This window comes from Physeter macrocephalus, chromosome 6 (assembly GCF_002837175.3).
Source record: "Physeter macrocephalus isolate SW-GA chromosome 6, ASM283717v5, whole genome shotgun sequence".
Classification (NCBI taxonomy): domain Eukaryota; kingdom Metazoa; phylum Chordata; class Mammalia; order Artiodactyla; family Physeteridae; genus Physeter; species Physeter macrocephalus.
This window is the reverse complement of record NC_041219.1, coordinates 73,484,222-73,500,366: the sequence shown is the minus strand read 5'-3', so window position 1 is coordinate 73,500,366 and position 16,145 is coordinate 73,484,222.

Below are 16,145 nucleotides of genomic sequence, written 5' to 3'. Positions count from 1 at the left end.
CCGGACCGGGACACGAACCCGTGTCCCCTGCATCGGCAGGCGGGCTCTCAACCACTGCGCCACCAGGGAAGCCCCATATAGCCTCTTTATGTTAACCCTTCACCCCTGCTTTCTGTCAGTTGCCTCCAGAAATATCTTCTGATTAATCTTCATCCTTTGGATAAGGTCAGCAACTATTCATGTTTCCATCTAATTATCCTTTTCTCCAGTAGTTCTTTGTCTATTTTGCAGAGAAAGAAGGTAGCTTCTTTCCTGAAGTCAGAACCTTTACCTATTGCCAACATTATTTTATTTTTTCACAGTTCCACAAAAATCACCAATATTGAATTCAGTGATCTCATGAGCCAGGAGAGTTGAGCTCATTTAGAGCAGTTAAGGGAATCATACGGCTTTCTCTCTAAATTCTCATCAATTTCACTTTCACCAAGATATTCTTCCTTGTTAAAGTAGAAGCTGTCCCTGTCTCTGCCTCCACTTACTGACTGATGATTCTGTCAGTAGGGTAAGAAAAGAATTTGTCAGATGCTCTACTTTTAGCCAAATGAGATTCCCTGCTGGTGCCCTCTTGGTTAGAGTAGCCTTCTAAGCTGTGTTGAGATCTGGGTCAGGAAAGTATCCTGTCAGCCAGCTGGGCCCAAGTATGTTCTTCTTGAAACCACCCATATGCCTGTGTGGTGTTCTCATCCTCAAATTTATACATTTCTACACTTTTACAGAGGTGCACAACTTCTTGACAGGCAGCTAAACTGCATCCCCTCCTATAAGGTTAGATCTTTTAAAATCTATTGAGCCTAGAAAAGTTTCACTATCCATCAGCCCCCTTCATGTCCCCACTTCCCTCCTTAGTGAGCTTAAATTCCATCATTAAAATAACTGAACAAGCATCTCAGATCTCTTCCTCTTTTCCCCTTCATCATACTCACCTGGTTAAACTCTGGTTCTGATTACATCCTATATTGTGCCCACATCCTTAAATCTTAACGTTTCTGGAAAAAAATCACAGAATCATGCTGAGTAGTCTCACTTAAATTCATGACCACAAACCTCAAATGGGCACACAGCACTGCTTGCCACACCACATCATTTCTCTAGCAGTAGCTTTGTCACTCTTCTAAGTTGACTTTTTTCATACAGCTCTTTACTCCTCAAATACCCAGCATCCACCCCTCCTCCCTCCCGCTGACCTTCTACATACTAATGCCCTTTCTGTTTATTTGTATTTGTTGTTGCCCTGCCTTGAGTGTTTCTCCCCTGACCCTCTTAACTTCATGATTTACTCCTTCATTTTATTCATGTCTTCGTTCAGGTCTTCCCTAAACAACTTAGCCAGGAGGGCACTCTCCATCACCAACTCTCTTTTTCCTTCATGGTACTTATTTCTACCTGAATGGTTTTATACACATATTTTCTCTACTGTTAGCTGAAAAAAAATTTTTTAATTTCACTTTCATAATTTGCACATGCATATTCTTAATTTTTTCTGGATGCTCCATCACATTATCATCTATAGTATCTACCTTATTGAGTTTGGATACCTGTCTCCTAAGCCCCCCATCCTGCCGTTTCAAACTATACAGATTGTTCTCAATGTAGGTTGTGTAGTTATTATCCTAAGTCTTCACCATCTCCTAAGTTGAATCCACCCTTTTCTAGATAACATGTTTTGCTCTTTCACAGTTTACTCTTTCTTTGTGCTGGAGCATATCTTCTGGGAACTAGGGCCTCTAGACTCACAGAGCCCAGAGCTGTAGGGACAGGAAGCCCACATTTCCCAAATGGGTCACTGGGAATGATGGTAAGAAGGGCCACTCCTACTTTCCCCCTTATTTTCTAGACCCATTTATTCTACCTATTGGAGGCACAGCACAATGTGATGGTCATTGATTTATGGCAGCTATTCTTAACAAGGATTCTCCATGATAATCAAACCCTAATGTCCTAATGCATCCATTATATATTATGAATTAACTTTCCTCCTAAGAGCTATGGATCATCCTTGACAAAATTGAGAAAATAGTCAGTCCAATAATTTTGGGTGTGGCTTAAATCTCTCATGGAATTCTGATTGAGAAAGACTGAGGGTATATCCTCTACCCCAGAGGATGGCATATCTACACAAGGTAGTATCTCCAAGCAGGCACTGTACTTTCAAAAGACCATTTCTTCTTGGTGGTACAGTATGTGATACAACCGGTAGATATTATGGTCAGATGCCCAATGCCACATCTTCTTTGCTATTAAAAAAGTAGTTCTCACACATTAGTGTATATTAGAATCATTTGGAGGGCTTTTTAAAACACAGACTTCTGGACCCTACCTCAGTCTCATTTAAATTCTTGGTTGGGATCCAAGAAATTGCATTTCTAGTAAGTTCCCAGGTGATGATGATGCTACTGGTCCAGGAACCCCACTTTGAGAACCCCTGCTGTACAATGAGTTTGTAGATCCAATGTATTGTCATGTAAGATCCCAAATCAATGGATCAGATACTCTATAAACTTTTCAATAGCAGTGTAAGCTGAAGCCCTGGGAAAGACAAACCCACACCCAGAATACATGCCACTCTCCTTTCCAGGTGGAGGGGACCCAATGTAATCAACTTGCCATCAAGCGGCTGGTTGATTCCTTGAGGGATGAGATCATATCATGGGCTTAGAATTGGTTTCTGTTGATAGCAGATTGGATATTTGGCAGTAGGAGTATCTATATCAGCCTTGGTGAGTGGAAGTCCCTGTCACTGAGTCCATGAATAGCCTCCAACCATGCTACCATGGTACTCCATTCACACACCCATTGGGCCAGCACTGGAGTGACTAATGACAGAGGTTTGCTAGTTGACAGAGGTCAACTAGTTAAGTCATTCGGTCTACTTGGTATTTTATGCTTTATTTGTGGTTGATGCTATCTGGTATGTAGGTAATATGTAATACCAAGATTTTCACACTTTGTGTTCACTCCCATACATCCATCCAAATCATTTTCTTGAATTTGTTAAGTCTTGTTTTGTGGCCTAATATAAGATCTAGTCTAGAAAATGTTCTCTGTGTGCTTGAGAAGAATGTGTATTCTGCTACTATTTTATGAAATATTCTGTTTATGTCTGTTATGTACATTTGCTCTATAGTGTGGGTCAAACCCACTGCTTCCTTATTTATTCTCAGTCTGGGTGAGCTGTCCATTGTTGAGAGTGAGGTAGTAAAGTCTCCAACTATTATTGCATTGCTGTTTATTTATCCTTTTATTTCTGTTAGTATTTGCTTTATATATTTAGGTGCTCAAGTTGGGTGCATAAATATTTACAACTGTTATATCTTATGGATGAATTGACCCCTTTATCATAGTATAATGACCTTCTTTGTCTCTCATGACCATATTTAGCTTAAAATCTATTTTGACTCATATAGGTATAGCCACCTCTGCTTTCCTTTGGTTATCGTTTGCTTTGACTATCTTTTTCGTTTCTTCAATTTCAGCCTAAGTGTGTCTTTAAGGCTAAGTATAGGCAGCATACTGTTGTATCTTATTGTTGTTTTTTTGCTTTCCTTTTAGTCATTCAGCCACTGTATATCTTTTGATCAAATAATTTAACTGATTTACATTTAAAGTAATTCTTTATAAGTAAGGACTTACTATTGCCATTTTGTTCATCGTTTTCTGACTGTTTGGTAGTTCCTTTGTTACTTTCTTCTTTTCTTGTTCTCTTCCTTTATGACTTGATGACTTTTTGTGGCAGTATGCTTGATTCACTTATCATAATCCTTTGTGTATCTACTACAGGTTTTTCCTTTTTGGTTATAGTGAAGATTATATAAAATATCTTATAGTTATAAAATCCTATTTTAAGCTGATAGCAACGTAACTTTGATAGCATACTGAAACGCTATGCTTTTACTTTTCCTCCCCTCACATTTTAGGTTACCGATGTTACAATTTAAATCATTTCTATACTGTGTGTCTACTAACAGCTTACTATAGTTATATTTATTTTTAATGTGTTTCTTTTTTAACTTTTCAATTAGAATTGTAAGTTATTTACACATCACCATTACAAGATTAGAAAATCTAACTTTGACTATTTACTTTCAATGGTGAGTTTTGCACATTCACATGTTTTTACAATGTTGATTAGCATCCTTTCATTTCAGCTATTTTGGCATTTCTTTTAAGGCAGGTCTAGTGGTGATGAACTCCTTCAGCATTTGTGTGTTTGGGAAAGTCTTTATGTTTTCTTCATTTCTGCAGAACGACTTTGCCAGGTATAGTATTCTTGGTTTACAAATTTTTTCTTTCAATATTTAGTATATGTCATTCCACTTTCTTCCGGCCTGCAAAATTTCTGCTGAGAAATCCACTGATAGTCTTATGGGGGTCCAACGGCTTCCTATTATACTTAGATAGAAATCCAAATTCCTCACCATTACTCTCAAATATTTGCATGATCAGGCCCTGTCTACGTTTCCAACCTCTTACTATCCTCCAGTTACTCTGGCTTATTTTCTGTTTGAAACTTTCCAGGTAGGGTTCTCCTTCAGGGCCATTGTGAATGTGGTTCCTTCTGCTTGGATCATTCTGTGTCCGATATGGACCACTTTTAAAGTCTTCATTGAATCTGTTACAACACTGCTTCTGTTTTATGTTTTGGTTTTTTGGCCACGAGGCATGTGGGATCTTAGCTCCCCGACCAGGGATCAAACTTCACCCCCTGCATTGGAAGGTGAAGTCTTAACCACTGCACCGCCAGGGAAGTCCCAGTCTCTCACTCTTATCACTTTTTTTTTCATAGTATAAATCACCATGCGAAATACTCTTATTAATTGAATTACTATCCTGTTTATGTTTTGTCTCTTTCCCTCCCATTTTTTAGTTAAGCTCCATCGTTGAAGGGCTCTTGCCTCTTTCATTCAGTGCTCTATCCTCAGCTCCCTAATAAAGTAGGCACTAGGTTCATATTTGTTGAACAAATAACTCAGTAAGAAATTCTACCCAGTTTTTTTAATGTGTATGAAATTAAGCCCAAAGATGTACTTTTGGCACAGCCATAGGCCTTTTAACAAGCTAACCTCCACTCATCACCTCCTAAGCATATACATTAGTCAGTCTGAATAACCCTTTGCAACCTGGAAAAGATCCAGCCTACTTCTTGAACCCAGTCACTACAGCCCACTCTGGGATCAAATTCACAAACTGTTTCTGCCTCGCTGCCTCCTGGCCTCTTGCCTTACTCCCCACCTAAGCTGTGCCCTTGCTTTGAAGTTTCCACAGACCCCCTTGACAGAGGGCCAGATCCCCACATCATCATCTCCAGCTCCCCTTGTGAACTCCTCACACTCTATGCACTGATATGGAAGGCTGCTCCCCATCACACCTGTGACTCACCATGCCTTTTCCTTCCCGATTTCTCCTTTCCATGTTTCTACCTGCCACCCTCCATGGTAACTGTTTTCCCAGGTTTATCTGTTTTTCTCCTTCCCCCACTATATTGAGTTAAAAGCCTTCCAGTTCTGTCAGTCTAGCCTCTAGGCAGACACATTCTTTCTGTGCCTGTGAAATGTGAACCACCCGTGGCCAAGAACCCAGTATTCCAGTATCGTAAGCCAGTGGGCCCCCAATCCAAATCTAGTTCATCAACACTATCTGGACAAGCAATCACCGATCACTTAGCTCTTTCTCTTTCATCTCAAATCCATACTCTCAGTAGAATTAAGTGATAAAAACAGCACCTGTATCCCAAGTAATTTTTTGTTGTTGTTCAAGAGTTTATATTCTCTAAAGACTCTTCCCTGAGAGCTTCAGATTTTCTCTGTTTTCAGACTCAAGTGCTGCCTCTCTGTTTTCTCTTTGCTGCAGCAGCCAGGTTTCCTGTGGGTAGGTCTGGGCTTTGAGCATCTCTTTACAATCAATGTTGATGCAGGCCAACAATTTCTTTGTCCCCACATCTTTGTATACCTCAGAGATCTTTCCATCAGATATACCAGAACTATTCATGCTTCAAAGTGTAGTTCCTTATAGAGTGGAAATCCCAGAGTCAGGAGATCTGCAGGAGAGCTGAGGGAGAATGAGTAGGTAAACACAAAAAAGAAATGATAGAGGAAAATGAGCCCAATTCCTAGGCAAGAATTATAATGCCCATGGATTATCTGAAAACTTTTAAAACATCCAAATGAAAATGGAAGAATCAACGAGGTCAGCTCATGTTGTACATTTTTGCCTTTTATTGCATACCATAAACCTCGCAGAATAATCTGCCTCTGAATCAAAAATTGTGTTGGAACATCTGCCCCATTTAAGTTATAGATACAATATTAAACAATAATAACTACAGTACTGGGAGATGGAACATCAAGCTCTTTTCCAAATTGATTGGTCAGTTTATTTATGTAATTATGAAGGCAGCTAATATTTCAAGCTATAAAGCTATAGCATAATGTGTTTGAAGAAATAAGTCGTTCAAATGATTCCCTCACCAAGAGAATAGAATCCAGCAGCACCATGGGGTTTAGAATCAGACCTAGATTTAAATGTCAGGTCTATCAGTTATTAGCCTGTAGCACTTAATCTCTCTGAACTTTCCTATACTCATAAATAAGAATGGAAGCGAAGACTCCTTTCTGGGTTGTTCTAAGGATTTAATGACACAATCTATAGGAAAAAGCACCAGCATGGTGCTTGACACCTGATTACTCAATAAGTGTTTACTCTTCTTCCTACCAGATGACCAGCCCAAACTCTGAGATTTTAGACCCCATATACATATTAGACATTCATAGCTCTTCCCCTTTAAAAAGGGGAACAAAAGTAGCTTTGTTCCACCTCCCTAAGAGGTCATTGGTTAGAACAACCCTTCTATGCCTATTCAATAGTGTTTAGAAAGGAGAATCTCAAGTTTTACTGCCAGTGGATGTTTGATGTTGGAACATAGGGAGTGTCATGGTATCAATGTTTCAGCCTAGCGGGAATTTCAATTCCAACTTCAAACCAGAAAAACCTTAATCCTATCCAAAAAGTGTGTACATAGAAGAGGAACAACAGAAGTAGATGAATCAAAACTCAGTGAGAAAAATAATAATCAGGTACACTGATTTTGTTTATTGGATTAGTGATGAAAATCTGGACATTCATGTCAAATCTCACCCCAGGTCCTTAATTTGCTGTGGACAATTGTGTTTAAATTAATGTAAAGTAAAATGTAAAACTATGGTCTCATTTCAGATTATGGTCTCAGTCCTTCTTGGCAAAATATTTAGTTGTCTCATGAAGTCAATGAAGCAAAACCTCAGGAGGGAGAAACCATGGCCATGGCCAGTGTGCCTTCAGTCTCCCCTCCTGTTCCCACAGCAGACATCACACCACGTCACTCATTCCTTCTGACCTTGGATGTGGTCTCAGCATTGCAGCCAAGGTTGCAGAGCCCAGAACAAGTGAAGGCAGCTGAGCAGCTCTGGTTACGGGTCTTCTGTCTGTCTAGGTGTTCTATGTTGGATGCCACCCCATATTTGCTCCTGATTGGCCCCAAAGAGCTTGCTTCTCCGTTTCTACTCATTTGGCTTGGGCTTTGGACCTTAGCTCCTTGGCTGTCGCTGCCTTTGCTCCTGCTCTTCTGAAGGCCAGGCCTGCCCCTGTGTGGGACACAGCTCTGCTTCCTCCCCAGCACCCACTTAGCTCCAGCCCTCACTCCAGATGCTCACTGAAGAGAGGTCTCAGGGCTTCTCCGGCAACCCACTGCTTCCTGCTACCCCTCCTGGGCCGAGCCTGCTGTGGCCTTAGCGGGCGGCCACTCTCCACTGGCCTCACCTGGTCTGATTAACCCAGTTCTGGGAAGCTGCTCTGTGGGACCCAGCCTGGCCCGCCCTGGCCTTGTCCGGCCTCGGCGTGGGGCAGGGGGGTTCTTCAGAACCCACATCTTTCCCCAAGGGACAGCCTGTACCTGAGTCAGCCCACGCCAAAAAGGTGGCCTCTTCTTCCCTTTCGGGATTTGTGGCTCTCTCGTTACTCCTCAAGCCTACCACAGTTGCCTTGGCAGCCACACAGCCTGGGGCCCGCTGGGAAAATTCCACGCTCCGATTTGGCACCTGTCGCTGGTAGCAGACAGGCCTGAACTGCTGGGGAGGGCCAGAGCCATGATGAATTAGATATTGAACCGATTGGGGCAGCGGTGGAGTCCCTTTCTTTGACAGTGGACGGCAAAGCAGTGTTAGGGAAATGGCTTCTTTTCTTTCTTCTGTTAGCAATCAATCCTTGGGCCCCAGGACGGCCTCAGCTTGGCAGGTTGACACCCAGAAGAGTTCTGATGGCCTACGTGCCGACCACAAGGCAAGCTCGAGTGCTGCCAACTCAGCCCCACAGAGAATCCCTTCTCTGGGGATGAGAGGTGCTGTTCCAAACCCCAGCAAGCTGGAAGGCATCCACTCCTATCCCTTGCATGCAGCTACAGTGAACAGTGGTCAGCCGAAGCAGAAGAACAGAGGCATGGCCTGTCTGTGCGGGAAATGTTAGTCTATGCTCTGAAATCTGAGACGTGAAGGGAAATTTGGCCACGGAAGAGCTGTGGTTCCCAAACTGATAAAAATGTTCCAAAATCTTTCTCTGTCATATGCTTGATTACACCACTACTCAGGATGACAAATGAGCTTCCATCTTAATTATAGCTTGGGAAAGGATGCATAGACAGTTCTTTGACTTCTGTTTTATTCTGTCCATTCCAAATAGCTACTTCCAAAAGCAGGAGTGTAGAAGAAGAGACATAAATAACACTCCACGGACTGTCTCATTTGCTCTGGAAAATCCCCTAAAAGGTTAATGTTGCATCTCATGCTTCTGGGCATGTGTGGGTCACATGCTGGGAGCTGGGAAGCAGCTCCTGACTCCTGCTGTGGCGATGCCCAGCCAGGCGGATAGGGAAGGACACCAGGCACCACAGACACAGGCTCTGGTAAACCAGTGTTGACTTCAGGATTACGTCCATGTCTAGAAATCACATGAGGAGAGAACTCTCAGTTTCCTTCCCTGGGAGAAGGATGGAGCAAGAGAGGAAAGGGCACAGTGATTTAACACTTTCAAGGTGTCGAGAAGGGAGAAAACCCCTCAGACAATGTGGAGACAGAAGCCACTCTCTCCAGAAGCTTCCAGAAGATGCTGGAAGCATCTGGATTCCCGAGGACAAAGGACACCTTAATTCCTGGTTGGCACATGATGAATCTCCAGTGCCAAGTATCCTGACCAAGGCATTCTGTGGCAAGGAGAAAGGAGAGGAGGAAAGAGATCGAATCCCACTGGAGACTGTCTCATGGGGAAAAGCCAAATAGCTGAGTTACTCTTTTTCCCTGTAGTCTAAGAGTCCTCACACTTAAGGCAGGGAGCCCAAGCCTCACACAACTTCACAGGCAATAGGATGCCAGGGGACCTGGCCAGAGTTGCTTTTCTGTGGGGGAGAAAGTGGCTCCATCCTGCTAGAAGGTTTGGGATTCCTTCGGTGAGGATGTCAGTGGAGAAGGTATAGAAGTCACCCCCAAAAGAGTTAGAGATGGAGGGTGCCTGTGAAAGTGAGGCGGGGAATGCAGCTGGAGCAGGTTAAAGGCAAATATGGCTGTACACGCAGCTGCCTTAAGCAGGCTAGTGGAGAAATGGACCAAGGCCTCTGAGGGCAAGAAAAGCAAGAAGGTGCCGTGAGCTTGGCACCATGATGGCTCGGGCGTGAGAACTCACCTCCCCCCATCCCACCTTTCCCTGCCACCTCCCAGCCTCAGGCAGTTCTCATGTGCCAGCAGAGGCTCTTGGATCCATATAAAATCTGCTCCCACTGGTGTTGGAGGTGGGCCGCGTGCCCGGATGCCCTATGAATCACCTGCAGCAGGAGGAGATCATCACTCTCCCATCTGCTGCCCCTGTTCTCAACCTCCAAGTAGAGCTGGCAGCTGGGAATAGGTCCGGGATCTCAGCCTTCTCCCTCTCTCCTGCCCTGTTCACTAGAAGTGGTGGGCCTTGACCGCTAATCTACTGCTCTCTGGCTGTCCAGGCTGGGACCGTTGTAGCTGCCGGAGACACCCAGCAGATGCAATTGCTTGTGAATGATGTTAGAATGGGTCCCTGGAAATAAGGAAGTAAACAATCTGTCTGGGGACTCCAGGACCAGCCCCTCATGGATCAGGAGAGCCTCATCTGCGCTCCCGGGGCAGATGGCCGGGGATGTAGCACAGGCATGGCCATCTGAAGGAGCCTGTTTTTTGTCTCTTTGTTTGTTTTTAGCCATTTGGGAGGGGCAGACTGTAGCAAATTCTTGTTGTGCTCTTGATTCTCTTAATATTCTTCAACGTGACCACATTTATTTAGGGAATCAGGGACCTCCCGGGGGTCTTCTGGCCGGGTCTCTTGCTGCCAGGGAGGTCTGTGCCATGAAATCAAGACAGACGAGGAATGATTTTTTAGCAGCAAAGATTTCTCCTCCTCCCACCTCCAGCATCTGCCAGACGCCCTGAAAATTTCACAGATCAAAGAGTCTCTCTATTAACAATAATATGTATGAAATAAAATTTATAGTGGAAGCTTGGATTGATTTCTTTAAAAAAAAAGTTATTGATTGCTTAGTATATCCCAGGCACCAATGAGACTAAGGCTTAGAGAGATTTATTAACTTCCATGTAGACATAGGTAGTACGAAGGAGAATCAGGGTTGGAAGCCACATCTTCTCAACTCCCAGTCCAGTGTTCTTACCATAATGCCATAAAGAAAGGGAAGGAAATAAGACGTCTGATCTTTAAAATATTAACTATGGAATTTCTTTTAAACAATACAGTTTGCAAAAAATATTTTTGCCAGTTAAATTCATAAGAGATCTAAATTGTGTATAATCAGTGCTTCTAAAACTTAAGAGAGCAACATTTTCACAAACAAGCTGAGCCTGGTCCTGATAATTTGGTCTTCTGATACTGTGCTTAGCAAAACCCTTTCTCCTGGCCACTCCCGTCTTAATGAGAATGAAGCCAAATGATTGGGATCTCGAGGAAGGAGGCTCATGGCCTCTCCTATGGTGAGGTAAGCTGGTTATACGGCCATGTGATCCACTGACACACTTTCTTTAAGAATCAGAAAGCAGGAATTCCCTGGCGGTCCAGTGGTTAGGACTCCGTGCTTTCACTGCTGGGGGCCCAGTCGGGGAACTAAGATCCCACAAGTTGCATGGGCTCAGCAAAAAAAAAAAAAAAAAAAAAAAAAAAAAGATAAAGAAAGCACTTACAATTTCCCCGGCTGCATGCAGCCTTTGAGAGATAGGATCAAAGGCTCTTTCCCAGCTGGTCGCTGCAGCCTTTGAGAGAGAGGATCAAAGGCTCTTTCCCAGCTGGTCCTTCTCAGCACATCTCCTACCTCAGAGTTGGCAAACTTGGGAAAGTTAGGCTGGTACTCTTCCATCCCTCGCCCATGACCGTCTTAGCTAATCTGGCATGGCTGTCTTTCCCACTGACCTTTGGGGTGACTCAGAATCCTTCTCAACACAGCACTCAAGACAGCAGCTGTCAACAGAGAGAAGTGACATGTGAACTGACACCCGATTGCCAGCAAGGTTTTACCGGCTCCTTTTCATTCAGAGGGGTGCCAGATGTTCCCACTCTTCTCTGCAGTTTGCTCTTTGCTTCCATTCGACTGTGGCAGGGTTACAAATTTACTTAGGGTACACTGAGATGTGTAGATAAAAAGTAGTTTCATATTGTGCTGTAGTTGCTGTAGTCACCATTACTTGACAATGGGGAAGGGACAGAGAAGGATTCTGTATTTTAGACCAGTGCATCTCAAACTTTTATGTGCATCCAAATGAATTATCTAGGGCTCTACTTAAAATTCAGATTCTGATTCATGAGGTCTGAAAGGCGTCCTGAGTTCTACATTTCTAATGAGCTCCCAGCTGAAGCAGTTGATTTGGGGCCCACACTTTGGGTAGTAAGGCTCTTAGACACTGCAATAAACTTAGTCTGATATTAAATTTCAACAGTCTCCTTATGTAGCTCTTTGGTCTCTCTTACATTAAATACTTAGTCCATCAGAGGTCCATTAGATCTCATGGTGGAATGGGAAAATGGTACCTATGAATCCACATGGAATCCTCTCTGGATCATCCCTAGCCTCTGTTACGAAGTGGCTGGTCTGGGCTGCTCTACAGACCGGTGACCACTAAGGTTTAACTAGTCTCTTCTCTGGGCCTGATTGTGTTCAGACTCTCAGAAGCAAGCAAATCTGAAAACCTGATCTTGTGAAGATGCTGTGAATGGCATAGACTTCCTGTGCTGACACAGAGAATCTATAACCATTTAGAGAATTGTAAACAAGATGGCAGGCTAAAGCTTGGGGTGGGGGGGGTTTTCAGTGCTCTCAAATTACAGGTAGCTACCTAGGGGTAAGACCACGTTAAAGGCTCAATGTCTCCAAGCCTTAGTTTCTTCTTCTGTAAATCATACCCATACCATAGGGTTTTTGCCATACACAAACTACTTTTTAGTGTTTTCCCACAGCTGCAAGGAAGCATAGTGAACCTGCTTTTGGTTTCACCTCAATCCAAGTGAAACTTGAACTCTGCTGAAGGAAGAGGATGCAAGTTAACATCAAGTATGCCTGAGGATCCTAAACCGCAAATCTTGAGAATTCCAGAGCAAGGGTGAAACTTAACGGCAGGTGATTTTCTACTAACCAAGATTGAGCCATCCATGCCTCCATCTCTCTGGCCAGAAACATTCGTTAAGCATTTAAATGTGACACAGGCAGAGCCACGCACTAGATGGGAGTCCACCTTTTGCAGTAACTAACTGGACATGTCACGTTCAAGGCCACAGTTCAAAGAAACAAATTTCAAGTTGCCTTAATTTAAAAAAGGAATAGGGGCTTCCCTGGTGGCGCAGTGGTTGCGCGTCCGCCTGCCGATGCGGGGGGACCGGGTTCGCGCCCCGGTCTGGGAGGATCCCACGTGCCGCGGAGCGGCTGGGCCCGTGAGCCGTGGCCGCTGAGGCTGCGCGTCCGGAGCCCGCGCTCCGCAACGGGAGGGGCCGCAACGGAGGGAGGCCCGCGTACCACAAAAAAAAAAATAAAAATAAAATAAAAATAAAAAAGGAATATAGCATAGTTTCATTCCTACATAAAACTTGCTTCAGAATGGTCTTAAGTCTTTTTGAAAGCCACTCTAAGTAACACTCTGAAGAGTCCCTGACATTTTCTCTGGAGGTTGCAGACCAGAAGCTTTTAGAATGCTCTGCGGATTGCTGATGAGAGCTCCCATTTACTTGCAAATTCTCTTGACTATCAAAAGTGAAATGCGGAGAAGAGCCAAAGTCTTGTAAATAGAAAGAGGTCATTATTGCACTGAAGGAACCAAGTTACTCAGACCTTTCTACTAAACTAATGAATTCTCCCTGCTCCTTTTTGGGTTGTTTCACATTTTGGAAAGAAGGAGCAGACAGATTGGATGACTTGCCCAAGGCCAGAGAATGTGCCACCGCTGGACTTTGGAATGAGACATATCATTCTTGGCTCTCCGGACCTTTCCCTGACAGCCTTACCTCTTTTTGGCTACAGGGATACTGGGGTTGCTGTGAAGAATAAAAGAAATGAGTTAGAAAGAGTCCTGCAGCTGTATTATTTTTGTAGCCCTATTGTATGTGACATCTGCCCCTTGTGAATTTGCTCAGTAGATGAAGAATGCTAAGGATTTCATTATTCAGACAGCAAATAAGGCCTGGTCACCAGTCCTGGAACTGACGGGAGGGCTGCCAGTCCTTGAGTCTTTGAAAAGGGAATGCCGGTGGGCCTTTGCTGCAAGCCTGTCTTGGCTTGAACCAACTGGGTCAAAGGCAGGCAGCTTAGCCCTCTACTACAGAGCAGGGAATTAACTCGTGATGTCAGTAGTCCCAGTATTGGATGAGTGAGCGGGTGACACACTGTGAATGAGCAAGTGTATCTCATCCTCAGCACCCCTGCCTCTCCCAAAATGTTGACCCAGTTCACAAAATGAAAAGGAGTTGTCTTGCCCAGCACCTTCATAACCCACTAAAACTGGAAGACAGTCCTAAGGCTCACATCCCTCAGCTGGCTCTTGCTAACTCCCAGCCCTTGGCGTCCAAGGGCGTTGGATGGATTCTGTTCTTCAGCCAGTCAACTCCTGGCTGGATCTGGGACGGGAATGGACAGTCCAGACCAAGCCATGCTGCTCTTCACCTCCCTGCACATCACTCAGGGGTTGGAACTCCCATAGGGAGCCCAGCCTGAGGGATGGCCTCTCCCTGGCAGAGTAAGTTATGTAGGCTCCCTTCCCAGGGCTGTACATCAGCTGCCTGGAGAAATGGCCTTGATGACCTCATGAATGTAACATGCACAGAACCACCCTTAGATCTGGCAGCTGGGCCCCTGCCTCTATCCTGTGCTTTAGAGGTCCCTGCTCTGACCCTTATCCAGATGAGTGAGCGTCCACAGGTCCCACCCAGCACACATACTGTCCCTCTGACCACTCTCCAGGACTCTGGAATTCCTTCCAACAGCTCAAGGCCCATTCTCAGGACCAGCCTTGGGCCTTTTCCCCAGGTTCACCCCTGACTAGTGGACAATAAGTGCTGTGTATGGAGAGCGTGGTGGAGATTGGGGGTTGTACACAAGGGGCTGGGGTCTCCACACATATGTACATGAGGCCCCTCCTGAAGTGGCTTTAGAGCCTCTGTGTGTATTCCTGCCCAGGGGCCCATGCAGGCCAGGGCATAAGAAATCCCCAAATATTCTTTTCTGGAATAATTTTCTACTCCCCATCTACTAGGTCAGTTCATCAATTCCCATGGGCTATACCAGCTTCATGCTAATGACATCTTAATTTATATTTTTTCTTTGCTGAACTCTAGAATATCTACTTGGTATTCCCAGTTAGATATATCTGATGTCTCAAACTTAACATAGTTAAAACAGATTTCTTGATTTTTTTTCCCTCCAAATATTGTGCTCCCATTGTGCTTTTTCATCTTAGTAAATGGTGTCACTATCCACCCAGTTGCTCAAGCTAAAGACCTAGGAGCATGCTTACTGGATCTCTCCCCTTTCCCCCAACCCATGTCAAATCCATTGGCAAATGCTATTGGTTCTACCTCAGATCTCTTTCTTCTCTCCCTTTTCACTGCCATCCCTTTGGCCCAAGCCACCAGCACCTCTTGCCTGGACAACTGAACTAAGTTCCTAACTAGTTTTCCTGTTCCCATTCTTGTCCTCCTACAGTCCATTCTCCCGAGTGACAAAAATGCTCTTCTTTCCATGTAAGTTAGATCATGCCTTCTCATGTGGCCCCTATGCAAAAGGGGGAAATGTCTTCTCACGCCTTATGGATGTGGCCCTTGCCTGTGCCTCCATCCTTGTCTCATGCGTCCCTCCTTCTCTTTCACTGCCTACTCAGGCTCTTCAGTTCCTCCAGTGCCCTCTGCTTTCCCACACCTTATACAGCCAGCAACATCTCCTCATGTGGGTCTCAGCTTAAACGTCACGTCCTCTGAGAGCCCTCCCGGAGAGATCCAGCTACAAATGGTCCCGATCCCTTGTCTCCTGCATTGATTTTCCTTCTCAGCCCCTTATTTGTTCCCTGCATAACACTTATATTTGAAAGTGTTATTTTATGTGATTGTTTTCTAGTCCTTCTATCCTACTAGACTCTAAGCTCTTTAAAGGCAGGGCCATGTCTGTCTTGTTCACAGTTCGGTCCCCTGTGACCAAGACAGTTCAAGGCATATAGTCAGTGCTGGGGAAACATTTGTTGTACGTATAATGAAGGTGGGGACAGGACTGGTGGGTGTGGAAAGCGTATAAGTAAGAATAGCATCTTTTGCATCCCTCAGGGACCCAGGCCTAGTCATCTTCCCACAGTCCAAGGGTCAAAAGCCGATGTCTGAAGATTCCTTTTCTCCTGATCACTCATGTTGGTTTCTAGATCCTCTGTATGTGTTCTCAGAGGGCCCCTTCTCATCTATAGAAGGAATGTAAGACCCTGGCTAAAGCTGAAGCTGAGAAATTCCGCTGGGCCTCAGAGACCGAGAGAAAGCCATCCCCACCCTGCGAGTGACAGGTTATTGGTCTGCTCACGGGGCAGCCCGGTCCTGAGAGCCTGGTGGGGTTGCTTGGGCGCAGAGATGACAGAAAGCCC